The following is an 11239-nucleotide window of genomic DNA, read 5'->3' as shown; positions in this document are numbered from 1 at the left end:
AACTTGATTCCTATTGATTCATTATCATATAATGATGGATTTATGTTTTATGAAAAGAGATTATGTGTTACAGTTCCATTCCGATCTTTTGTTTTGAATGAGATTCATTGTCCCCCATATCAAGGTCATAGAGGTATCATATCTACTTTATGTACATTAACTGAAGATTTTTATTGACCGCATATGGACATTGATGTATCTAACTTTGTTTCTGAATGTTTGATTTGTCAAAGAGTTAAGAGACATCATGGTAAACAGTATGGATAACTTATGCCTTTGTCTATTCCATCTAGACCATGGGAACAAATTTCTATGGATTTTATTACTGATTTACCTTATACTAAATCTAACCATGATATGATTTGGACAGTAGTAGATAGGTTTAGTAAACAAGCATATTTCATTCCATGTAAGAAAACTTTAACAGCATCACAGGCAGCACAATTGTTTTTGAAAACTGTTTTCACTAACCATGGATTACCAAAAGTTATTATTTCTGATCGTGATTCTAGATTTTGTAACAACTTTTGGATTACTCTGTTTGCTAACCTAGGCACAAAAATTGATTTCTCATTTGCATTTCATCCTGAAACTAATGGACAAATAGAAGCCATTAATAGCACTATTCTAGATCTTTTACGTGCTTATACTATTTCTAAACCTCAGACATGGGATACACATTTGCATTTATTACAGTTTGCATATAACAATACACCACACACATCTACAAAGAAAGCACCATTTGAAGTGATTTATGGTTATAGATTATCTACACCTGTTGCATCTTTGTCAAATAGAATTCAGAGTGCTGATGATATTGCTAGTATGCATAATATTATTTTTTATGAGATTAAAGACATGATTGCCAAAGCCCAGCAATCATATACCAAGCAAGCCAATAAGAAAAGACAAGCAATGAATTTCAAAGTTGATGACTATGTTTGGTTGAGAATAGAAAAACGTAGACTACAAAGTGTAGATAGATACCCATTTGTGAAATTAGCCCCTAGATTCTATGGACCATTTAGGATCATTCATAAAATTAATGACAATGCATTCAAGTTAGAATTACCACCTCACTGGAAAATTCACAACACATTTCACATTAGTTTATTACGACCATTTAGAGGCCAATTACCTGTACACCCTGTTTATGAAATCCCACCTTTGTTAGAGGAAGAGACTGAAATACTTGAACCTGAAGCTATCATAGATACTGACTTTATGACCACTAGAACTGGTCGAAGATATTCTAGATATCTAGTTAAATTTAAGAACCATCCTATAGAGGAACCACAATGGATGCATGCTAGAGACTTAAATGCTTTCCCCACTCTGTTAGCTCCACATTGAGCTAATAGCAATTGAGGTCAATTGCTATCCCACCCCGGGGGTATGATGCCAGGAGGCATATTACACGGTGGATTCCGTGCCACGGTGGATTCCGTGAGGTTTTACGATGGATTCCGTAAACTTTGATGACCGAGGCTCATACACAAAGTGGATTCTTTGTGCAAGAAGTTGATGGGGATGCTTCTCCTTTTCGGGCGTTTCATTAATTTAGTGTGTACATGGGTGATTCCATAGCGGGTGATTCCGCAAAATGCATATTAAATTAATAAACGTTTATGAGTTTAGAGTGCGCACTCGTAATAAATTAAGGTTAGGATTGATTTCTAACCAGTTGATTTATTTATGTAGCTGAAGACTACTAGGTATTCACTTTTGTCGGTTTAATTGTATTATTGTGCTAACGATTGTGAATGCTTCAGTTGATGTGTAGAGATAGCAGCAGTGGCGGAGGAAAGCATTGGAGGATAGCGAGTATTTGATTTATCATTTATATTTTGTTGGGCGCCACGCCTATATTTTGTCGTGCCTATTTATTGAGGCGTTGGATATTTATTATTATTTTGTATGGGCATGGGCGCACGATTATGTTATTTCTACTTGGACATTGTATTGGGCATGCCAGACTCTTTGGGTACCGTTCATTAGCTTTATTCCTATTTTGTGTTAAAGCAAAATCAAAAGCTAAAAGCTTGCTATTTTGTAATTTGGGCTATTTTTTGAGCTTGAAGATGATTAATACATAAAATACATGCTTTGTGGAGCGCTCACACAAGGCATGGGGGGAGATTGCACCCAATTGGTCTCTTGTTCGTGTCGTTCATGCTTTTTACCTTGTAATTTGTGCAAAAAATAGAGTTCTATTGTTCTTGGGGACCTTCCGGCATTCACTACGCGAGCGTACAACATCCGATCTGCGCACCATGTCTCTACCCTAAGATGTGCTTCAACCTATATTTAAGCCAAGCTTTACTTTTTCATGTAGCAACAGTGCAAGTAACTCATCCTAATCAAGGGGTTTTGTTCTCACAGAGATGGATGTATCAAATGCCTTATACTCCTTGACTAATGCATTCAATGTCACTGCAAACATATCATCTTCTGAAACACAAGATCCAATAGTAGCCAACTAGTTAACTATGGTCTTTATTTATGTCGTGTATGCTTGAATGCTCTTGCCATTCCTAGACATGTTGTTGAACTACTGTTTCAGTTGTATCTTCCTTGCATGTGTAACATTATCATAATTCTTTATGAGTGCATCCCAAGTATCCTTTGCGGAATAGCAACTGGTAATCTACATAGCTATCACATAAAAAATGCATAAAGAAAACCAATGTAGTACTTTACTAGCTCTTTCCGACCACTGTCAATGAGCTCTCTATTGTTCTTATGTAGGATTCTGTTTAGGCGATTTGGGTGCTTCAACCCCCGTACATAAATCCCAATAGCCTCTACCAATCAAAAAGTTTAACATCCTGAACTTCCATAGAGCAAATTTTTTGTTATCAAGATTCTCCCCCACAATTTAAGTGATATTGTTAGTACCTTGAGTGTTTGCCATATTTTCAACTAAGGTATTCAATGCTACATGTTGTAAGAAGTTGGGAATAACAAATTAGTGTTAATAATATTGATATTATGCCATGTCACAGTGACATTGGTATAAAAGGAGAGAAGATGTAAATTTTCACATATTTTTGACACATTAATACAATTACAATCTTTCTCTCCCTTCTTTCTCACAGCTTCTATGGCTTCCCCTTCTTTCATGTCTTTCTCTCTCTAAATCTAGTCTTTCTCTCTCCTCATCACTCTTTTTTTCTCTCTTCCTGTAGTCTTTCTCTCTCTTCTGCAGTCTTCTCTCTCCTCTTTCTCTCTCCCTAGTTCTCTCTCTGACAAGTGCTATCAGAGCTTGAGTCTTTGATCCATTCTTTTCTTCCATTTTCAGTCGCATTTTCCTATTTCAAAATCAATTTTAGACAAAAATGGTATAAGACTGTGTGTTGCAGGACATCTACAGTTAGTAGAGGACTACATCTGGAGATATCCAAGGTTAGATATGGCGGATAATGGCTTAAATAGCTGGACGTCATCAAATTTCATGCAAAAATGGAGGTAACTAGGGTAAAGATTGGTTAACCGGGCTTAGTTAGAGGCTAAAATACATTTACTTTTCAAAAGAGAGCTTCTCTTCTCTCTCCTTCAAGCTTTTGGCTGAAGCTTTCATGGTGGCTGTCAAGAAATTCCCAAATATCTCTCTCTGCTGAACATTTCTCACTGTCAAAGCATGGGGCAAATGATCTTTATTGCATGAGCTTTAGGAGGAGTACCATAGTGAAGCAATGCTGCAGATTACCAGCCAAAAATAGCCCGAAAAATGCGCTGAATTCCCTACTCCTTCTCCCTGCTCAGCCTGCTCTAGATCTTCAGCACATTGATCAAAGACTTTGAAGGCTTCATCAGACACTTGATTACAATCATCTTCATCCACAGAGGAACTCTGATCAGCAATTCTCTTGCTCAAACCCTAATACACAGCAGGGCAGCCATAGCCACAGACCTGGAAGCTCAAATTTCTCAAAATTTTGGACTTCCCCGACCTCCAAAGCTTCTCTAAAGCTAAGTACAAGCCGGATAGACTTCAAGATTGAAGACATTGAAGAGATTTCAACCCATGCATGACATTGGAGCTCAAATGGAAGGATTATTTTGGGGTTTTTCATCAAGGGGCTTGAATCTTTGATGTTCAAGTATTCAAGCAAGGCTAGAGCATTGATTCTTCAAGGATTTCATCATATTGGAGCTTGTATGGACTGATTCTATGGAGATTTCAAGCTTTATGACGGATTTATGATGGATTATGAAGAACTTTTGCATCAATGGGATTGAAGCTGACATCCATCATATTCTTCAAGCTTAATGGAGGTATTCCCTTTTACTAATCTCTGAAATCTCTCAATAATCCAATTGCTAATGGCTTTTCCACTTGTTGATGGAAGATTATTGATTAATTAATTCACTGGATTGATCAATAGATCAGAGATTAGTGTTAATTATCCTTGATTCTAGCTTATTTCATTGAATTTCATTTTGATTCAAATCATTACTTCATCATAGGTATCATTTGATCAGCTTGATGCATAACCTTGATTTGTTTTGTTGAATTTCTCTCACCCAAGCTGAAATATTGTAAAAGGGTAAGTACTAGCAATCAGTGAGTCACTGAATTGCATCGGTAAGACCCTTCTCCTATCCCAATTTTTCCAAATCTCATTCAATTGCATTTCATGAAAGGCTGAATGAATATTTCAGAAATGCATATCATGTTGATTGCTTGGAACACTAGCCTCTGCCATGTTGATATTCCCACCGAGGAAAAAGGTGGATGCTGGGGGAGATAGTGGGACAAAAGAGAGGTGACCCTCCCTCACTATCGAAGATCCTGAAGGGGTGCAACCAACCGACCCGGGGGAGAACTTTTCCCACCTCCCGTTGATTCGGAGCCGGTGTAGGGAGCCTATCATGCCGTTTTATCCCTCACACAGGTACAACGAGTGGAGGATTGAAGATTGAAGACTTTCCAAGGACTCATGTACCTACAAGACCAAAATAGGGTAAAACAAGGAATTTACAGGTCACTTACAGGGTATTTACAGGTGGTTACAGGTACACCATTTATTACTGAAGCACAGATACAGGTACTACAGGGTATCCACAGGTCCTATATACCCTTTTTCAGGGTTTGGTAGCCATTTCGGGTTACTATCTTGCATCATAGGGTCAAAACAGGGCACTTACAGGTCTAGACAGGGTGCAGGACTGGATAGTTCAGACTCTGAAATCCAGCTAAAGAATTTTCTATCCTAAACCTATTATAGTGTGCTATATCTCATCTCGAAGAGGGCATTCTTAGCTTCTATTCACACAAAAAATTTCTGAAATCGGAGTTTCCTAGCCAAAGTTATAGCCGTTTTTCTGACAGGGGGTACTGCAGGACTGCACTAATATGGCAGGACATAAAGGCAAAAATAAGGTCCAGGAGGATTATGCTCAGCAAATCAGGGATTCCATGATGGATAGCACACTTCAAGAGAAACCTGAAGAGCTTTAACAACAAGGAGAAGTCAGTATACTCAATAATACTTTGTGTGCCCATGAACAAAGACATAGGGAACGACATGAGGCCATCTTGTCAAGAATGGAGCAGATGGTTCTATCTACTGATCAGACCAAGGCTTCTATTGATAAGTTGGTGGAATCCAACGAACAACTCATGGCACAAATCTCTAAATTCATGTAGTTGCAAATGGCATCAAGAGAAGTTAATGAGAAGGCTTGTTCAAACAATGGCTCTTCAGTCCCACTTCAGCCATCTAACCAAAATGGTCATGGAAATGGGATTATTGGAAGAAGAGGCATTCCAAATAGTCAGTATGAAGTAGGAGAAGCTTCACAAAGGCATGATGACTATTTGGGCAGTTTGAATGGGGACAATACTCAAGCGTTTGGATTGCATACTCAAAATTCTAGGGTACTCTACCAACAGGAAGATTACATAGTAATTCTGAGCCACCTGTTGGAAGATTCCAGTCTCAATTTGGAGGCTCTGTACTTGGTAATCCTGATCAGCCAATTTTGGGATAGCAACCCTTTCATGAAAGGGAGTTTAAGGACAAAATTATTTTAGCCAAATTTAATGGCCAATCATCTTCACCATCAGACTTAGAGGAATGGACCTCTAAGATGGAGTCCTACTTTGATATATACCCTAAAACTGATGATATGAAGATTCATTTTGCTCCTTTGCATCTAGAAGGATTTGCCCATACTTGGTGGAGGTATATCAAGAAAGAGAATATACTTGTAGAGAATTGGGAAGCTTTCAAGGCACTTATGGGGCTGAAGTCTTTGTTTCGCCTCTTGAGAAAGAGAAGTTAGCATGGAGATGGTATGGTTTGGAACAAAGGGGCCTAAGTGTAAGAGAGTATACAAACCAATTCCTCAACTTGACCATGTATGTGGAAAGCATCAATGATGAGGCTAAGCTTCACAAGTTTATGTATGGTTTGGAGCCATCTTTGTCAGCTCATATTATGGCACAAAATCCTACTTCACTTTTCATGGCTATTGAGCTTGCGGAGCGCTATGGAAGAAAGTATAAGAAAGAATCTTCATTTCAGCCTAGTTATGGACAGCCAAGGACTGTTTTAAAGTAGGGACAAGTTGGTAATATTTATGGCAGCAATCATGTGCCTAATGGAAGCTTATGGGTACCAACTTATCCTCCATTTAATGCTTCTAGGCCCCAAAGTAATTTCAGGATAGCAAACAGTCCAAAGGTTGAATTCAAACAAGGGGACAACAAGCCTAAGTCCATTTTAGCTAATACAAATCCCAAATCTATTCCCATGGATCTTTACAAGGAAAGGAAGGACAAGGGCTTATGTTTCAAGTGTGGAGAAAAGTATACACCTGATCATGCTTCAAAGTGTGTATACAAAAATGTCAAGCCAAAGCTTCAGAGTATGCTAGTTTTTTAGGACTTTGAAGATGACATAGATGAAGCTAATGCAGTGGCAATTAATGCTAAAAATGAAGATCTTGAGGAGCAAGTTGGACAGGAGTACTTTTATGATCGAGCCGACTCTTTTCCTTTTGATCCAGGTGGAAATATTTCATTTGACCTTGGTGGATCTTGTGATGAGTCGCTTGCTGCCACTAATTGTTCTATCTCTATGGATGCTTGGACGGGATCTAAGAGCCCTAATACACTTCGTATGAAGGGAAGCATATGTGGAAAGCCAGTGTTCATCCTGATAGACAGTGGCAGTACTCATAGTTTTGTCAATAAGTCCATCATGGACAAGTTAAATTGTGTTCCCGTAGACTTACAGCAGCCCATTAGAGTACAAGTGGCTAATGGTGAAGAAGAAATCAGCACACAAATTTTCTCACAGGTTTCTTTGCATTTGGCTGAAAATTTTGAAGCCAAAGTAAACCTCATCACTCTGGAAATGGGGCCTATAGATATTGTACTTGGTTGTGATTGGTTGATGACATTAGGCAGGATCACTATGGATTTCTCACAGTTATATATGAAGTTTATCTCCAATGGACGCTTATCCATTTATAGGGAATTCCTAGTAGATCTAATTTTCAGCTTATCACCATTCAACAACTCAAAAGAAAGTACAAGAAGCGCTCACAAATATTTGTTTTGCATTTGAACAAAGAAACATAGGATTAGCCCAATAATTCAGCAAACCATCTAGCCTTGACAGCTCTTCTTGAGGAGTATAGAGATTTATTTGAAGTACCTACTTCATTGCCTCCTAAGAGAGCGGTGGATCACCCCATTCATTTGGAGCCCAACTCAAAGACAATCAATAAGCCACCTTACAGATTATCAAAGTGTGAATGAGAGGAAGTAGCCAAGCAAATCAAAGAACTTCTTAAAATGGGATTCATTGAACCAAGTTCTTCACCTTATGCATCTCCAGTCCCGTTAGTCAAAAAGAAAGATGGATCTTTCAGAATGTGCATTGACTACAGGGATCTCAATAAGATAACAGTGAAGAACAAGTATCCTATACCCAGGATTGATGTTTTGCTTGATGAGCTTAAGGGGGATTGATTCTTCACAAAGATTGATTTGAGATCAGGGTATCATCAGATTCCCATGCGAGAGGGTGATGAAGTCGACTGCTTTTAGGACTGATCGTGGGCTCTATCATTTCTTGGTGATGCCATTTAGGCTTACAAACGCTCCAGCTACCTTTCAAAGCCTGATGAATAAGATATTGTAACCTTTCCTCTTTCAGTTTGTCTTGGTGTTCTTTGATGACATTTTGATCTATAGCAAGACTTTACAGGATCACTTGGCACATATGAGGAGGGTTTTTTATGTATTGAGACATCATAGGCTTTTTGCTAAGGAGAAGAAGTGCTCTTTCATGCAGACTGAAGTGGAATACTTGGGACATATAGTCAGTGAAAAAGGAATACAGGCTGATCCCAAGAAGGTGCAATGCATAAGAGATTGGCCAACGCCTACTACCACTACCTCTCTTAGAGGATTCCTTGGTCTATCTTCATTCTATCATCGATTATAAAGCATTATGCAACAATTGCAGCTCCTTTGACTGACAGGTTGAAGAAGGAGGCTTTCTTTTGGGATGCTCTTGCAAATAGCAGCTTCAACCAGTTAAAGGAACTCCTTACTTTTGCTCCTATCTTAGTATGCCCGGATTTCTCCAAAGAGTTTACTATAGAGTGTGATGCTAGTGGTCGTGGCATCGGGGCTGTTTTGCTTCAGGAGCATGGAGTAATTGCATTTGAGAGCCATAAGCTTACATATAAGAAGATGGCCATGAATGTTTACGACCAATTGATGTTGGCTATCCTGCATGCAATCAAGAAGTGGCACCATTACTTATATGGCAGCCGATTCAGAGTACACAGTGATCACCGGGTACTCAAGTATTTCCTTACTCATTCAAATCTCACTCCAAAGCAACGTCACTGGGTAGCTACATTATAGAATTATGATTTTGACATCATTGATACAAGGGGCAAAGATAACATAGTGGCTGATTCTCTTTCTCGTGTGTGGGCCTGCAAAGTGTCAGCTATGATAGAATTACATAATGACTGGATTGAAGAACTACAGGAGGCCTATCTTTTAGATGAGGAATTCAGCCAAATCTTTCAGAAATTACAGCAAGGTCTTATGGAAGAAAACTTGCATTACCAACTTAAAAATGGTCTTATTTGGTGGAAAGGCAAGATTGTTATTCCCTCTACTTCTTCTTTTAAGCGGAAAATTATGGAGGAGTTACATTCTTCGCCTTTAGCTGGACACTTGGGAGTTTTCAAGACTTATGACAGGATAAGAAAAAGCTTTTATTGGAAAGGACTGTGGAAAGATGTCAAGGACTTCGTTATGAAGTGTATGCCTTGTAAGCAAAATAAGGATAGCACCCATAAGCCAGGAGGTTTGTTACAGCCATTGCCTATTCCTACGGGTAAATGGACTCATATTACTATGGATTTCATAACTGGATTACCTACTACTAAGAGGGGGTGGAATAGTATTTATGTGGTGGTTGACAGACTCACCAAAGCAGCTCATTTTATCCCAACAAAGATTCAGTTTACTGCTTCTCAAGTGGCCAACTAGTTTATGGAGCATATTTTTAGATTACATGGATTACCGCAAGTGATTGTCCATGATAGGGACTCAAAGTTTATGAGTAACTTTTGGCAGGCGTTATTTACATCTATGGGCACTAAATTGGCTCCATCTACGGCTTATCATCCTCAAACTGATGGACAGACAGAGAGACTTATCTTCGCCATTTTTGCTATGATGTCCAAACCTCATGGGATTCTTGGTTACACCTGGCTGAGTTTGCTTACAACAATTCCACTCATGCGAGCATAGGAGTTTCACCCTTTGAGGCTTTGTATGGTTACAAGGTGCCCTTACCCACAGTCATGTTTAATGAAAAGATCAATCCTCATGGGAAGGAGGAATTGGAAAGAATGCAGACCCTTCTTCAGCAATGTAAGGTGAATCTAAGGAAGGCTCAAGATCAAATGAAGATGTATGCTGATGAGAAGAGGAGGCCTTTAGAGTTTCAAGAAGGAGAGCTGGTTTTGTTGAAGGTTCCCAAATCTAAGTACTCTACGTTAAAAGATGGATCTAGTAATAAGCTTGCCCATAGGTTTTATGGCCCTTACAGGATCCTTAAGCGAATTGGAGATTTGGCATACAAACTAGAGCTTCCCTCTTCCACAAAGATTCATAACGTCTTCCATGTTAGTCAGCTCAAGCCCTATTATGGTGATTCAGTGGATATAGTTGATGAGCTGCCACCCATTGATGAAGATGGTCTTGTTGAGTACATCCTAGAGGCTGTTATAGGTCAGCGTGAAAAGAAGCTTCAATCACGTTCTATTGTGGAATATTTGATCAAATGGAGAGGTTTACCATCTGAAGAGGCTTCTTGGAGACCCAATTCTATATTGGATGAGTATCCATATTTGAGGGAGACATTGGTGGCTGAAGCCCATTGCTTATGGAGCTAGTAATGATGCAGACTGGTTCAGGACAGCACGCTGTTTTAGAATAATTTTTATCGTACCTAGTTTTCAGAATTAAGCTATTTAAATGGGCTTAGAGTACTCTTCAAGAGCTTCGTTTTGATATATGGTACATCTCATTTGGACACTTCTATCAAAAGTTATGGAAAATTTGGTCCAACAGGGACTGTTTACTCAGCAAGCTATCTACTTTGTTCTGGGATTATTTGTTGAAGACTTTATGGCTCCATTTGCTTCTAAAGTATTTCAAATCATGTAAATAGCTGGGGCTTACTTCTGTTCTTCAAATTCAGCTCATGTAGTGGTCATTTTTCATTCATTTCCCATTTGTAAAGCTGTAAAACAGAGTAGTACTCTGTTCTATCCATCTTCTTTCTAGTTGTTTCTAGGTTTGTTTTTTAGGACAAAAACTTTTGGGAAGGGATGGATTGCAAGAAGTTGGGAATAAAAAATTAGTGTTAATAATATTGATATTATGCCATGTCACACTGACATTGGTATAAAAGGAGAGAAGATGTAATTTTTCACATTTTTTTGACACATTAATACAATTACAATCTTTCTCTCCCTTCTTGCTCACAGCTTCTATGACTTCCCCTTCTTTCCTGTCTTTCTCTCTCTAAATCTAGTCTTTCTCTCTCCTCGTCACTCTTCTTCTCTCTCTTCCTGCAGTCTTTCTCTCTCTTCTGCAGTCTTCTCTCTCCTCTTTCTCTCTCCCTAGTTCTCCCTCTAACACATGCAATATGTAAGTACTTGGCTTCCTACAGTTCAGGAAAAGACT

This window comes from Lygodium microphyllum, chromosome 19 (assembly GCF_053477565.2).
Source record: "Lygodium microphyllum isolate KBCC chromosome 19, Lygodium_microphyllum_v1.1.10, whole genome shotgun sequence".
Lineage (NCBI taxonomy): Eukaryota > Viridiplantae > Streptophyta > Polypodiopsida > Schizaeales > Lygodiaceae > Lygodium > Lygodium microphyllum.
This window is presented reverse-complemented; position numbering follows the sequence as displayed.